This window comes from Macrobrachium nipponense, chromosome 46, assembly GCF_015104395.2.
Source record: "Macrobrachium nipponense isolate FS-2020 chromosome 46, ASM1510439v2, whole genome shotgun sequence".
NCBI classification, from domain to species: domain Eukaryota; kingdom Metazoa; phylum Arthropoda; class Malacostraca; order Decapoda; family Palaemonidae; genus Macrobrachium; species Macrobrachium nipponense.
The window spans coordinates 35996432-36012002 of NC_061106.1; the positions used below are offsets into that span (position 1 = coordinate 35996432).

General features: G+C 48.9%; 1 protein-coding gene across 1 annotated transcript in view; it reads left to right on the top strand.

The window, feature by feature from the left end:
* LOC135214901 (protein jim lovell-like) overlaps positions 1–15571 on the top strand; it is a gene marked incomplete in the record, with an annotated part of 123043 nt that overhangs the window by 44911 nt on the left and 62561 nt on the right.

Below are 15571 nucleotides of genomic sequence, written 5' to 3' on the forward strand. Positions count from 1 at the left end.
AAGGACAACTCTCTCTCTCTCTCTCTCTCTCTCTCTCTCTCTCTCTCTCCTCTCTCTCTCTCTCTCTCTCTCTCTCTCTCTCTCTCTCTCCACAAGATACTTGTTTTAGTGGTAACTCTTTCTCTCTTGGCTGCAAGTGTTATAAGTATGTATGTAAGTATGTATATACGTTTAAGGGTACTAATGTTTAGGATTACTTTGAAATTATATTAATACAATCTCTAAGATTAATACAGTAATATGATAATAATTTAAGGTAAATTTGATGCAGGATGTTACATAAGGTATACATTTGGTGTTTCTATTTCTTCCTTCTTTTATCTCTCTCGCTCTCAGCAAAAGAATTGATAGACAGACAAACATAATTTTACAGTCCTCTCTTTCTCTCTTCTCTGGAGAAATATATGTATTTATGGGAGGGGAAAAAAAAGTGTTGCCTACAGACGTTCCTTTCAATCTATTGAAATCGTAAGGAGTTATTCTCTCTCTCTCTCTCTCTGCTATTGGCTGTTTATATATTTCTAATGGTAAAATATTTAAGATAACTTTAAAATGATATTAATAATACCAATTCAATGGTATATTTGATGTAGGATAATACTTTAAGTAGACATTTGGTATTTGAACTTTCAAGATAGGCAGATATAGGTATTTTTAGAGGGGAGTTCTAACTATTCGCGGGTTAGAGCTATTCGTGTGGGTGTCTGGTACACATCTCCCGCGAATATGGGGGGAACACTGTATTCTGTTTTAGGTCTTAAGATGTTAGGAACCAGGATTTGGTTTGGTATGTTTATTTGATTTTACAGTCCTGTATATTGGTTTTCCATGGTATAGAACTTAAATTGTTCCGATACGTAATACAAACCATTGGTCCTTTACAATAGGAAGGTAACTAGCGGCAGCTGGAACGGTCGTAAGCTTCGAACAAGGGAGTTCGGTAGTTAACCCTCTTACGCCGATTGGACGTATTAAACGTCGACATAAATTGTCTCCCGGGTGCCGATTAGACGTATTAAACGTCAACATAAAAATTTTTTTTTAAATTCGCAGAAAAATACTTATAGCCTACCAGCTGTAAACTTTTGAATCACGCGCCTTGGGGGATGCTGGGAGCTCACGGATCAAGGCGTTATTTTGTTTACAATCGGTTTTTTATGCAGGCGCGCAAGCGCAAATTTTTTTTCTTATCGTACTAAAAAGTATCAGTGACACATCTCAGAAATTATTTTGTCACTTTGACATAATTTTTGCACCATTTTAAATTAGCCGTTACATGGAGTATTATATATGAAAATGTGCGCAATTTTATGTAGAATACAACAAAAAAATACTCATGATTGTAGCTTTTATCAGTTTTGAAATATTGTCATATAAATAACGATAAGTGCCAAAATTTCAACCTCGGTCAACTTTGACTCTACCGAAATGGTCGAAAAACGCAATTGTAAGCTAAAACTCTTATATTCTAGTAATATTCAATTATTTACCTTCGTTTTGCAACAAATTGGACGTCTCTAGCACAATATTTTGATTTATGGTGAATTTATGAAAAAACTTTTTCCTTACGTCCACGCGGTAACTCTTCTGATAAATTTTTTTGCGCGATTGTCGTAATGTTTGCACCATTTTAAATTAGCCGTTACATAAAGTTTTAAATATGGAAATGTGCGCAATTTCATGCACAATACAACTAAAAACAACCCATGGTTGTAGCTTTTATCAGTTTTGAAATATTTTTATATAAATAATGATAAGTGCCAAAATTTCAACCTTCGGTCAACTTTGACCGCAATTGTAAGCTAAAACTCTTACAGTCTAGTAATATTCAATCATTTACCTTCATTTTGCAACAAATTGGAAGTCTCCAGCACAATATTTTGATTTATGGTGAATTTATGAAAAAAAAAAAAACATTTGTTCATACACGAAACAAACCGGTCTTAACATTAGGATTTACTAGCGCCAAGCTGGAAACCGGTAGAATTAAAATTACACTTGTGAGATCCAGGGACTAATGGCATCTATACCAGGTCACGGGGCATGTATACCCAGAATGCCCATGGCTTACCCGGTGGGGACCCACCAGTTATTTTCCTACCGCCTTTAAGATAAGACGTGTTACTGTCTATCTGATTTAAAGCCGGTTTTTCAGTTTGCCCGTTCTTTATCCATTTCATTTTTTATTTTTCATTCCTTTTCTTTCTCCAAGTGTGATCAGTGTGTGGTAAGAGTGTATACGTGGTATGATGGAGAATTTTGCCTCAACATCGGGATCGTCTACCGTTTCGAAGAGGAGACAAAGGAAATGCCCAGGAGTCAGTGGCTTTCCATGTTCTAGGTTCCTAACTTCGGTGTCGACGGATCCTCATCCAACGTGTAGTAGGTGCAGGGGAAAACGTATGTACGGTTACTAGTCCGTGTTCTGTTTGTCGCGGTTGGTCGGTGGAACAGTGGAAGAAGTTCTATGGGAAAAGCAATAACAAAAGGAAAGGGGGTGGGGTGACGCCATCTTTGGATGACCAAAACCTTACCGGGCTTCTTTTGTATCGGCAATAACCAGGCTGCTCCATATGTTTCTCCACCTGCTTTTGATTTGTCTCATACCCCTTCTTGGTTTCTCCATAGCGGTTCTGTATCGGAAACGTCAGGAGGGGCCTTGGGTAATCTTATGAATAATATGCACTCTCCTTTGTTCCCAGCAAGTAGAGGGGGAGATCCGCCATCTTTGTTCCAGGCTTCTGCTACTCAAGCGCATAGGTTAGATGGTATGTGGTCAGCGCTAGGCCTACCAGGCGTACCAACCTTGGATGGTCTGCTTGCGCATTATATGACGTCACGGTTCCAGCAGGGTCCGGCAGCGCTGAATGTTCCTCATCCCACCCCCGGGCTTGCAATTTATGGGAATTAATGCCGCGGCTTCACCATCCCACTCAGTGTTTACAGCGATGCAGAACGTGGGAGGTAGTTTGGCAGCAAACGTGCGGTTGCCAGCAGAAACCTCTCAGTCTCTCTCTACGAGAGGGATGACGTCACAACATACGTCACACTCCGATATGGCAGGCGTGATGACGTCACAGACCGATTCTCGGCTTTTTCGCTGCACCCAGACGCTAATATGCCTTCTGACCCGTCAATGCAAACTGTAATGCAGAAATTACAGGATATAGAGAAGAGAAGAAATAAGAGAGACAAAAAGAAAAAGTGTGATTCGCCTTCTTCGTCTTCTTCCTCTAGTTCGGCGTCATCGCTAAGTCCGATAACGTCACGGCGAGCGCCAGTCAAGCGTTGGAGGAGGATTCGGGAGTTCCTGGCGGATCCTCGGGCTAAGAGGAGAAGAATCAATTCTTCCTCATCTTCGGACCAAGACTCTCATTTCCAAGTCAGCAGGAAGGTCGGGAAGTCAGTGGCTATTAAGCATAAGGTTGGCAGACGAAGCCGTTCGCAAGAATCCGAACAAGCGAGAGAGGTGACAGCCGGCGGGCTAGCGGCCGAGGCGGAGTTGCCAGTTCGGATCGCAAAACTGCGATACCTCTGGTAAAATAGATGTTGGCGGCGAAAGGTGCAGCAGAGGATGGAATGCAGGTCCCAGTTTCGCCCGTAAGGCCGTTCAAAATACGTACGAAGGACGATAAGGCTCCTATTAAAGTACGAAAAATAGAGAGTTGGCAACCTCAGCGGATACGTTCGTGGAAGGCAGTGTCCGTCTGGATAGAAGGTCGAGGCCGGGCTCGCCGACGCTCGAAAACTATGCCAATACTAATAGAGACGAACTTATCTCTGTCTTAAGGGAGCCTTCATCTTGGAGATCTAGACGAGATTCTCGCTCTAAATCCATGAGCAGAGAAAGAGTGAAGACGTTCTCGTTCCTGGCTGACTATCCGGGATCGAGCCAACAGCGGCCAGCAAAGATCAAAGAGACCGCGGCCGTAGGGGCAGGATCGTGGAATTCCGGGCCGTCTGTCAGAAGATAGAGGCGAGACAACATCCCTCGTGACGGAGAATGGACATACACTAGAACCGGAGGAAGGAGAAAACCAAGAGTTTCTGGCCTCGTATGCAGAGGTGATTGATTTGATTCGTCAATTCAATAACCTTTCGGAGAAGACAGAAACACCGGCCAGTATGCTTCCTCCTGGAATTGACATGGCATTTGGGACTAAAGAGGGATACCAAGGTGTCGTATGAATTGCCTTGTTCGAGTCATGCGGAATCGGTCTTGCAACACGTAAACGCAAAGATTGCAGGGAGGGATAATTCCTTAAGATCTAATAGATCATTTAAATTTATTCCCCCTCCAATGATAAAGCAAAGGAAATATTATACGACACCGAAGGTCCCTTTGCTGTCTAGACAAATGAACCCTAATGTTGTAAGGTTAAGGCCTGGATTAACCTTGGATCAGGTTAAAATGGAGTGCCCTTCAGTGACGTACCAAGAGGCTGCTACGTTAGAAGCAACAGCTTCTTCTGTCTTTCAGGCTGCTTCTTGGTTAGACCTTTGGTCAACAGCAGTGGCGAAGATTGCATCCTCGGTAGCAACAAGGAAAGTAGTGGATGAACCATTGTTCATTAGATTACTACAGTCAGGGTCCCAAGGCGATTGCGTACCTGACAAACGTAAGTGCCAATGTTTGGGCAAATATCCTGCTAATGAGGAGAGATGCAGCATTGGCTAGACTAAGCCGCAATGTGGATTTGGATCCCTGTTAGCAATGAGGAATGGGGATATCTTGGAATCGCAACTGCTGTTGCCAGAGGTCATACTGGAAGAGGCGATAGATAGAAGAAGGATGGACACTAACGATAGGTTGGTGCACAGGCAGTTAGGAAAACGTCTAACAGTTCAAACTACTTCTTTGGAGGGAAGACAACAGCAGATGTCTCGAAAGAAGACAGTGAGACATAGCATCCCTAATAGAGTCACAAGACCCTCTTCCCCAAAGAGGATAACTCATCGGCCCTTTCACAATAGAAACAACAGAGGAAGGGGCAATAGGGGAAGAGGGAGAGGCTCAAGAAGATAGGATGGGCGCCCTCCCATCACTCGGCCACACCAGTGGGGGGTGCCTGGCAAATCACTGGAAGGTGTGGCAGGAACTAGGGGCAGAGCAGTGGGTGGTGGATGTTCTCAGGATCGGGTATTTGATCCCGTTCGAGGTAACCCCGCCCCTGACAGATCAACCATTACCCCACGTCACGTTATGCCCACAAAATCGCAGAAGGCAACTATTATTCGCAGGACGAAGTGAAGAAGATGATGGAAAAAGGAGCTGTGCAACAAGTATGCAGTCTGGCAAAAGGCTTCTACAGCAGGATTTTCTGGTACCCAAAGCCAACGGGGAGTGGAGGACAGTAATAGACCTGTCAACGCTGAATCTGTTTATAAAGAAAACCAGTTTCAAGATGGAAACTCCAAAAACGGTTCTACAAGCAGTCAGAATCGTAGACTTTATGCTGACAGTCGATCTAAAGGACGCATACTTTCAGATACCAGTCCATCGGTCTCAAGGAAATTTCTCCGCTTCAGTCTTGCAAGGGAAAGCTTTCGAATTCAAGGTCCTGTGGTTCGGATTGACAACGTCTCCTCAAGTTTTTTACAAGAGTGTTCACCATCGTGTCGGTGTGGGCGCATGCTCAGGGATCATGGCCTAATAAGATATCTGGACGATTGGCTGGTGATAGCAAAGTCCAGGGAGAAATTACTCAGGGACAGGGCGGCCTCCTGCAGCTTTGTCACAGCCTAGGTATTGTGGTGAATCAGGAGAAGTCGCAGTTGGATCCAAGTCAACGTTTGGAATATCTGGGAATGGTGATAGACACAACACAAGACCAAATATTCCCGACAGACCAAAGAGTAGAGAAATACAAGCAAGTGGTGATGCCTTTCTGGGAAAACAGACACAGCCAGCAAGGACAGTGGCAGGTGGTGCTGGGAATCCTAACCTCCCTGGAGAAGCTAGTACCACAAGGAAGGCTACACCCTTCGGTCCCTACAATGGAGGATGAAGGAGTTTTGGTCAACCACAGTAGATCACCCGTACGAGCAAATTCCCTTGTCGGCAGAAGTGAGGAAAGACTTGCTGTGGTGGGTGAACGACGACAATCTGACAGTGGGTGTCCCCCTTCAACAATCCTCCCCAGACCTCTTGCTGTTCTCGGATGCGTCACTAGAAGGCTGGGGAGCCCATATGGAGGAGTTGATGGTGTCAGCAAAATGGAGTTGCAAGGACAGAGAACTCCATATAAACGTGCTGGAGTTGAAAGCAGCTTTTCTGGCTCTACAGGAATTCAGGGAGAGAGTTAAAGGGACCACTCAGTGGTATTGATGTCAGACACACCACAGTAGTAGCTTATATAAACAAGCAAGGAGGCCTAGTTTCTCGGCAGTTACATGTGATGACAGTTCAACTTCACCAGTGGGCTATAGAGAACTGGTAGACATCAAGGCCAGGTATATTCCGGGAAAAAGAAACATAGTGGCTGACAAGTTGAGCCGCAGGGATCAGATTCTGGGAACGGAGTGGTCCCTGCACCAACAGGTAGTGGACAGGATGCTCATGTTGTGGGAAGGACCGATCATAGACCTATTCGCAACCAGGTACAACAAGAAAGTTGGAAGTGTATTGTTCAGTAGTCCCAGACGCAGAGGCAGTAGCAGAAGATGCGCTACAACACCCCTGGGACAATCTAGACGTGTACCATTTCCTCCATTTTGTCTACATCCGCAGGTTTGAACAGGGTAATGTGGTCTCAGAACCTCAAGATGACCCTGGTAGCCCCGTTATGGCCGAAAGCAGATGGTTTCCAGACCTACTGGAACTCCTAGTAGATGTGCCAAGAGAGTTACCTCCATGGAGCACCTTCTGTGTCAGCCGCACGTGGAGAGGTACCACCAGTCGGTGAAGTCCCTATCGCTTCACGGGTGGAGACTGTCAAGTATCTCCTCCGAGCGGCGAGGGTTTTGCAGAAAGCAGCAACTCAGATGGCAGGTAATATCAGAAAATCATCTGCGACAGTATACCAAGGAAAGTGGTCAGCATACTGTGATTGGTGTCGTAGAGGGAACTTGTCTCCACTCGGTACCACTATTCAGCAGTTAGCAGACTTTCTGATATATCTCAGAACAGAAAAACATATGTCTGTATCTGCAGTGAAGGGGTACAGGGCGGCTCTAGCCTCAGTCTTACGAATGAAAGGAGTGGACATATCGTCTTCATGGGAGTTGGCCATGCTGATGAGGAGCTTGAACAGTCATGCCCACCAAAGGAGCTTTTTTAAAAGCCCCAGATTGGGATCTGACCAACGGTACTGAGTAGTCTGACAAAACCCCCTACGAACCACTAAGGCAGTCCACGGATAGGAGCCTGACCCTGAAGAAGCAGTCTCTTATTGGCCCTGGCTTCAACCAAAAGGGTGGGGAGCTACATGGCCTGTCATATCTCATAAAGCACTCGAGAGGTTGGAGATCAATGGTATTTGAGTTTGTCCCAGAATTCGTGGCCAAGACCCAAAATCCAACAATAGTAGACGGCAGATTCGACTCCTTTACCATACCTTCCTTGGCAGACTTTGTAGACAACGACAAAGCTGAGATGCTCCTGTGCCCCGTCAGGGCACTAAGGGAGTACTAAAGAGAACAAGGCACCTCAGGCCGGGGTGCCAGAGGTTGTTCGTAAGTACAGGACGGAACAAGAAGGAAGTGTCCAGGAATACAATATCGTTTTGGCTAAGGGAGACGATCAGAGATGCTTATATGGCAGAAGACAGAGGGTCAGATAGCCAGGTGGGAGCTAGAGCTCATGACATCAGGGGGGTGTGAGTGCTTCCCTGGCATTTAAGAAGAACATGTCTGTGGATAAAATTCTGAAAGCTGGTGTGTGGAAACGCCAAACAACTTTCACCTCATTTTATTTGAAAGATGTTGCCCATAGATCCTTGGACACCTTTTCCTTGGGTCCAGTGGTGGCGGCCACAAGTGATATAGTTCATCCAGTGCCCCTGGCGGGTCAGTTTGCGTCTAGTCTAAGATGATGGTATGAAAGTAGAATGAATGGGATGACTGGTCTTTTTTCTTTACTACTTTCTTCCTACTCCTTTAACTATGGGCAATATGAAGGAGAGTACCGTCATGTGCTGGAACGGACTAGATGCAGGTGAGGTGGTCAGCCATACTGTGAAGCTATCTTAGGTGATGATATACTTTTCAGTAGCAACACACCCCTCTGGATAATAGGGAAAAGAGGGGTGAAGGTGGATCCAGTTGCAAGGGACAAGAGTAAACAGTAGAATGGTATCTACACCCAGTGGGAGAAAACCAATAGATCCGCTTATATCTTTGGTCCTAGGTTCATTGTCCATTCTCTTAGAATTTCCCTATATATTCGGAAATGGATAAGGTGGCAAACTCCCAGTCAGTTGTAGAGACTTACCTCCCTCCAATAGTAAGTCTATCCTAATGTTAAGACCGAAGGTTTGTTTCGTGTATGAACAAATACCAAATTTGTAACTAATTTGTATTTTTCATAACTAACAAACCTGAGGTCTTAACATTAGGATTTACTAGCGCCAAGCTGGAAACCGGTAGAATTAAAATTACACTTGTCAGATCCAGGGACTAATGGCATCTATACCAGGTCACGGGGCATGTATACCCAGAATGCCCACGGCTACCTGTGACCCACCAGTTATATTTCTAACCCAGTTTAGACTGCTAGAGGGGTGGTTCGAGGTGGGCCTTTAACTGTTAAGACCTCAGGTTTGTTAGTTATGAAAAATACAAATTAGTTACAAATTTGGTATTTTCCTTATGTCCGCGTGGTAACTTCCGAAAAAATCAGAAACTTTTTCGTGCGATTGTCGTAATGTTTACACCATTTTAAATTAGCCGTTACATAAGTTTTATATATGAAAATATGCGCAATTTCATGTAGAATACAACCAAAAATAATTGAAGGTTGTAGCTTTTCTCATTTTCGAAATATTTGCATATAAATCACGATGAATAAAAAAAAAACCACGTTCGGTCAACTTTGACCGTACCGAGATAGTCGAAAAATGCAATTGTAAGCTAAAACTCTTACAGTCTAGTAATAATCAGTCATTTATCTTCATTTTGAAACAAATTCGAAGTCTCTGGCACAATATTTAGATTTATGGTGAATTTACAAAAAAACTTTCCTTCCCTCAGCACGCGGATTCTCCGCTGCAAATCTCCGAAATGCGTACGTCGCATTATCGTTATATTTGCTCCTTTTCATATTAGGCGTTTCATAGAGTTTTATATATGAAAATGTGCGCAATTTCATGTAGAATACAACAAAAAATAATTGAAGGTTGCAGCTTTTCTCATTTTTGAAATATTTGCATATAAAAAAATTAAAAAAAAAAATTACATTCGGTCAACTTTACCTCATCCGAAATGGTCAAAAACTGCAAGTGTAAGCTAAAAATCTTACAGTATATGTAGTAATATTCAATCATTTATCTTAATTTTGAAACAAATTGGAAGTCTCTAGAACAATATTTAGATTTATGGTGAATTTTTGAAAAAAACTTTTTTTTACGTCCGCTCGTTACGAATTCATGCATCATTTTGTGATAGTATTTTCTCTGTGTTGCTTTGATCATTTTACAGTGTGTTATATACCAAAATGATCGCAATTTAGTTTACAATACAACGAAAAAAATAAACTCGTTAGCTTTAACCGTTTTGCTCACACCCCGATTTGAATACAATTATATATGAAAATTTATTTTGACGCCATCATATATCGCATTATTTATATATGATAATGAGATTTTTTTTCATTTCTGATGGTTGCATACTAAACTTTAGGCAATGACAAAAAAAGGAGCCAAAAATGAAGTCTTAATCTTGAAAACTAAGCGCGCTGTAATTTTTTGAAAAAAATATTTTTTCAGCTTCGGCGCTCACTCCAAGGCCGCCTCGGCATGCAGGAGACGAGATTTTTATTATACCCCTTCGGCGTAAGAGGGTTTCTACACCCCGCACATGATGACAGTGCGCGCGCTGCGCAACATGAGGTGAAGAATCACTTTTGCTCTAGGTCGTGTTGGTGGAGGACGTGTTCGTCATCGCTCTGCCCGCTTCATCGTCGTATGCTTTGGTTGTGTTTATCTTCAACTTGGTTTGTCATTGTAGTGAAAGATTATTGTAAGTACGTGTGACTTTCTTATTACTTTCAATATTATTATGGAATCTCGTGAAATGGAGCTGTCCCCCCGCCCCCCATCAGCCGCAGAGTTTGCCCTGGTGTGGAGGGCCGTAAGTGTGGGGTCTTTCGCTCTTTTCCCGAGGTAGATCCTCATGTGTATTGTGCTCGGTGCTGGGGGCGTGAATGCTCTCGGGCCGAGCCCTGTAATGTATGCATAAATTGGTCGGAGGTGCAGTGGGTGCTGTATGAGGGTAGGAGGAAGAAGCGTAAGCCTGCCAAGGAGTCGTCGGAAAGCTCTCCAGCGACTCCTTTGGTTACAGACACGTCGTCTTCCTTCCTGCCCCCGGCTAAGCTCCCGTATGGTGCTTTCCCCTTGTGGGGGGGGGGGGTTGTTTCTCGGTCCGTTTCTTTGCCCGATCTGTAGAGCATAGAGGAGGGTGTGAGATACCCCGACGTTCAATTGTGTTTGGGGTCTTCCTGTTCGCTCGGGGTGCCCCCCCCCCATGGGGGAAAGCTAGGGGGAAAACCTAATCACCTGACTGTTGCTTCCTCAGGTGCTCATGCTGTGGGCGATGACCTTGGCCAGGTGTGGGTGTTGCTGGGTCTCCAGGGCACGCCGAGCATCCAGGGGCTGCTCTATCATCTGGCTGGTGCTGTTCAGGTCACCCATGGAGTTGTGACCACTACTACCACCACTGTTTCGACCCCAGGGTACGCCGCCCCTCCTCACCTGGTCTACACCCCGCACGTGATGACAGTGACTCCTACGGCCGCTGTGCAGGCCCCGATCGCTGCTGTGCCGAGGAGAGGCGTGCCTCCCCCTCCCGGGTTCTTCGCGCTGCCAGCCCCTGACTTCCGATGGCCGAAGAGCTCGCCCCTGGACCTGCCGCCGGTACCCAGGATGTTGCTGGCTGCTGCCCCGTCTCCTGCCGTACCTGCCGCTCCTGTTCCTGCTGTTCCTGCCCCTGCCAACGTCGTTCCAGCCCGTGGTGTTGCTGCCCCAGTCGCAGGTCCTTCCCGACAGGTGCAGCCGCGCCCTCTTGCTTCGGCAACAGCCCCGGCTCCATCCTGGATGGAGGACCTGACTTCTGTCCTGAGGGAGCTGACGAAGAAGAAGAAGAAGAGGAGGAAGGTGTCATCGTCGTCTTCGTCGCCGCCTGCTGCCACCTCTTCCCCTTCGACTTCCAAGGCTTCCAAGCCGAAGAAGAAGGCTGCCTCCTCCCCCCTAAGAAGTCTCCCTTGGAAACTTCTAAGGGCCCGTCTCACTCCGGTGGGACGGGGGTTTCTTCCGCTGGTCCTCCTGCTCCTTTGGGAGTGGGGCCCGTCTCTCCTTCCGCAATGAAGAAGACAGGGACCAGAGGGGTACCGGCTAACACCGGTACTTCCTCGCCTGGTGCTAGGGGCTCTGCCGCTACATCAGGTTCCGGCTCGGCCTCTCGTTTGCGAGAGGTACCGAGTGTACGGTCTCCTGCGGGCGACTGTGCAGCCAAGGCTCAGGCGTCCGAGTTCGCTCGGCGCCAGGACCGAGGCACGGAGTGGAAGGCTGGCGAGAGCCGCTCAGGTGACTCTCACCAGGCCAGCGATCGCTCTCGCAGCGACTAGCTGGCTACCAGGGTTGACGTGCCGGTCCCTGACCGGTCACGTGCTGAAGCTGGGAAGAGGTCCCCTCGATCGCAGGAACCAGCCTCGTCTGGTCCCAGCAATTCGACGCGCTGTGAGGACAGGCACTGGTCCCACCGTGACAGTGGGCTCTGCAGGTCCCCTAACTGTCGCTCCCACTGGGACCGGACGGATAGGGGGGCCAGCAGCAGCTCCTCTGACGCGATCGAGCCTGCAGCTCGATCGTCACCGCGGGTTGGTGATCGCCTGCAGCCCCCCAAGCCCACCGGTTCTGCCAGTGAACGAGGGGGGAGCGTCAGGTCTTCCTCTCCTGTTCCTTCAACTTCCTCGGGCTACACCGGGAAGGGCGAGGCGACAAGGAGTGATCGTGAGGGGCGCGCTCCTCACGGTCCCGCCACGGCGCCCTACAAGCCAGGCACGGTCCTCGGACCGACCAGGTCGTACGTGCAAGTGGCAGGAGGAGACCGGGAAGGGTCTGTCGCTGTTTCTCCTCGTGAAGGAGGAGGGTCTCGGGATTCTTTCTTGCTGGAGGGGCTTGACAGTCCTACTCCTCAAGATGTGGTCACTCTTGAGATCCAGAGGAATTTTGCAGAGGTTATTGTGCTGATTTGTCATCACAACGACCTCGGGGAAGGATCGCCGCTCCCACCTTCTGAGCCCACGTCCCGGCTCGAGTCGTTTTGGGGGCCTAAGAAGGAATCCAGAGCGACGGTGGGTCTGCCGCGATCAGAGCTGGCCGACTCAGTGCTGGGCTAGGTGGACTCGCTCGTCTCCGGACAAGAGGGTTCGCTAAGGTCTGGCAGGTCGTCTAAGCTACTTCCCTCTCCTCTACTGTGACAGAGGAAATTCTAAGTGCCTACCGAGGATCCGATGCCGCCCAAACAGGTTAACCCGGAGCTAGCCAGGCTAACTCCGGGGGTGTCTCTGCAGCAGCTCCTGTCTGATAACCTGTTGTTCTTGCAGCAGGAGGCACTTGCCCTGGAATCCACTGCCATGGCGGCTTTCCAGGCAGTCTCCAAGGTCGCGGCCTCCTCTGGGAATAGCACTCCTGAAGGTGACCCGGCATTCGGGAGACTTTGCCAGTCTGGGGGTAGGGCCATCTCCTCCCTCGCCCACCAGACGGTAAACCTGTGGGCCAACCTGGTACTTGGGCGTAGGGAAGCAGTCCTTACCCGAGTGTCCAGGGCGGCTGGGCGTGGGGCGGCATTGGGCCTTCGCAACGAACCAGTGCGGAGTTCCTCCTCTCTCTTCCCAGGTGAGATGGTGGACGCTGTGGTGGAAAGACGTTGCACTGATGACAGTGACTGTCTGGTACACCAGGCAGTATCGAAGGCTTCTGGGCAGCCTCCATCTACTGCCGCCAAACCCAAGAGCTTGGTTAGCACTTCCTCGGCTGCTAAGACGGTTGCCTCGTCTAAGCCCCGAGGAAAGACACTGCCTTCGACTTCTGCCAGGGGAGGTCACTATCAGCCCCCCTCCCAGCCCTCCTTTCCACAAGGAGGGGCAGGGAAGAAGTCGAAGAGAGGCGGGAAATGCTAGGGACGGCGTTCCCCCTCACCTGCTGCTGGAAGTTGGGGGGGGTGCCTGGCGAGCCATTGGGCAACATGGCAGCGCTACGGTGCGGAGACCTGGATAGTAGACGTCCTTCGGGAGGGATATCTACTACTCTTCAAATCTCGGCCACCCCTCACCTCCAACCCGGTCCATCTTCAGACCTACGTTCCGGGAACATCAAAGGACGTAGCTCTTCGATAGGAAGTCAAGACCATGCTGAGCAAGGGAGCTGTGGAGATCGTCAGGGATCGGTCACTGGGCTTCTACAGCCGCCTTTTTCTGTTGGAGAAGTCTTCGGGGGGCTGGCACCCGGTGATAGATCTCTCTCCCCTGAACCGATTCGTTCGCCAGTCTCGGTTCACGATGGAGACAGCACGTTCCATGCTCGACTCTATCAGGGAGAACGATTTCATGCTTTCAGTGTATTTGAAGGACGCGTATTTCCAGATACCCGTCCATCAATCCTCCAGGAAGTACCTCCGCTCCATCCTCGACGGGACGGTGTACTAATTCAGGGCACTTTGCTTTGGTCTCTCAACCACCCCACAGGTGTTCACGCGAGTGTTCACGCTGGTGTCTGCTTGGCCCACTCGTCTGGGATATGTCTTCTGAGGTATCTCGGCGACTGGTTAGTCCTGGCGAGCTCCCGCTCGTAGTTGCTACGGGACAGGGATCGACTTCTCGAGTTCTGCCACAATCTGGGGATCGTGGTGAACTTCGAGAAGTCCGATCTCGAACGCAAGCAGAGGATGAAGTACTTGGGTATGCTGATCGACACGGTAGCAGGGCGAGTCTTACCTGCAGACTCGCTGATCAGCAGATTCAGGGAGGCAGCCGACTGGTTCCTGTCTCGGCAGGAACAGCCAGCTTAGCAGTGGCAGGTCGTGATCGGCCGCCTGTCGTCACTCGAGAAGTTAGTCCTTCACGGGTGTCTTCACCTGCGGTCTCTTCAGTGGAGACTAAAGGAGAATTGGTCACAGGCAGAGGACCCACCGTACTTCCCCATGTCCCTCACGGAGGAGGTAAGGCAGGACCTAGCCTGGTGGCTGGACGACCTCTTAAGAGGAGTGCCTCTCCGCACTCCCCCCCGGAGATGTTACTGTTCTCAGACGCGTCCACCGAGGGATGGGGCGCACACCTGGAGGAGTTGCTGATGCAGGGGTGTGGGACCATCACGACAAGCACCTTCACATCAATGTCCTGGAGCTCAAGGCATTGTTCCTCGCTCTCCAAGAGTTCCAGGACCGCTTGATGGGACACTCAGTGGTGTTGATGTGCGACAACACCACAATAGTGGCTTACGTCAACAAACAGGGGGGCCTAGTGTCCCTCCCGTAGCACCAGTTGATGCTGCAGGTGCACGAGTCGGCTGTGGCTCACTTGGTAGAGCTGTCAGCCTGCTACATTCCAGGCAGAAGGAATGTAGTAGCAGACAAGCTCAGCCGTTGGGATCAGGTGATAGGGACCGAATGGTCCCTACACTCAGACGTGGCGGAAAGGCTCTTCGACCTGTGGGGGCGTCCAGTAGTGGATCTGTTCACCACCCAGCACAACAGGAAACTTCAGGTTTTCTTTTCAGCTGTGCCAGACCCATGGGCAGCTGCAGAGGACGCTCTTCAACAACTGTGGGACAACCTCTTCGCTTATGCCTTTCCCCCGTTCTGCCTGATTCGCAAGGTGATCAGCCGAGTGCTGGCCACCCCGAATCTCAGGATGATCCTGGTGGGGGCCATTTGGTAACCGGACCTGCTGGCTCTGCTTGCAGAAGCACCGAGAGGGATTCCCCCTTGGCACAACCTTCTCGTCCAGCCACACGTAGAACGGTACCACCAGACAGTCCAGTCTCGGTACATCTTCACGGTTGGCTGTTATCCACCATCTCTTGCGAGCGAGAGGCTTTTCTCGCAGAGCAGCAACAGAGATGGCTGGACATGTCAGACAGTCCTCTGCAGCTGTGCACCAGAGAAAGTGGGCCGTTTTCTGTGGTAGCGAATTTCCTCGTTTTTCTTCGCAGAGACAAGCTCCTCTCCGCCCCCACGGTCAAAGGATATAGAGCCGCCCTGGCCCTGGTCCTGAAACTGAGGGGAGTGGATATCTCGGACTCGTTCGAGATCTCCTTGCTTATGAGGAGCTTTGAAAGGTCTTGCCCACCCAGGGAACTCAGGCCCCTGGGTGGGATGTGACTTGTCCTTAGGAGCCTGACTCGAAGACCCTTCGAGC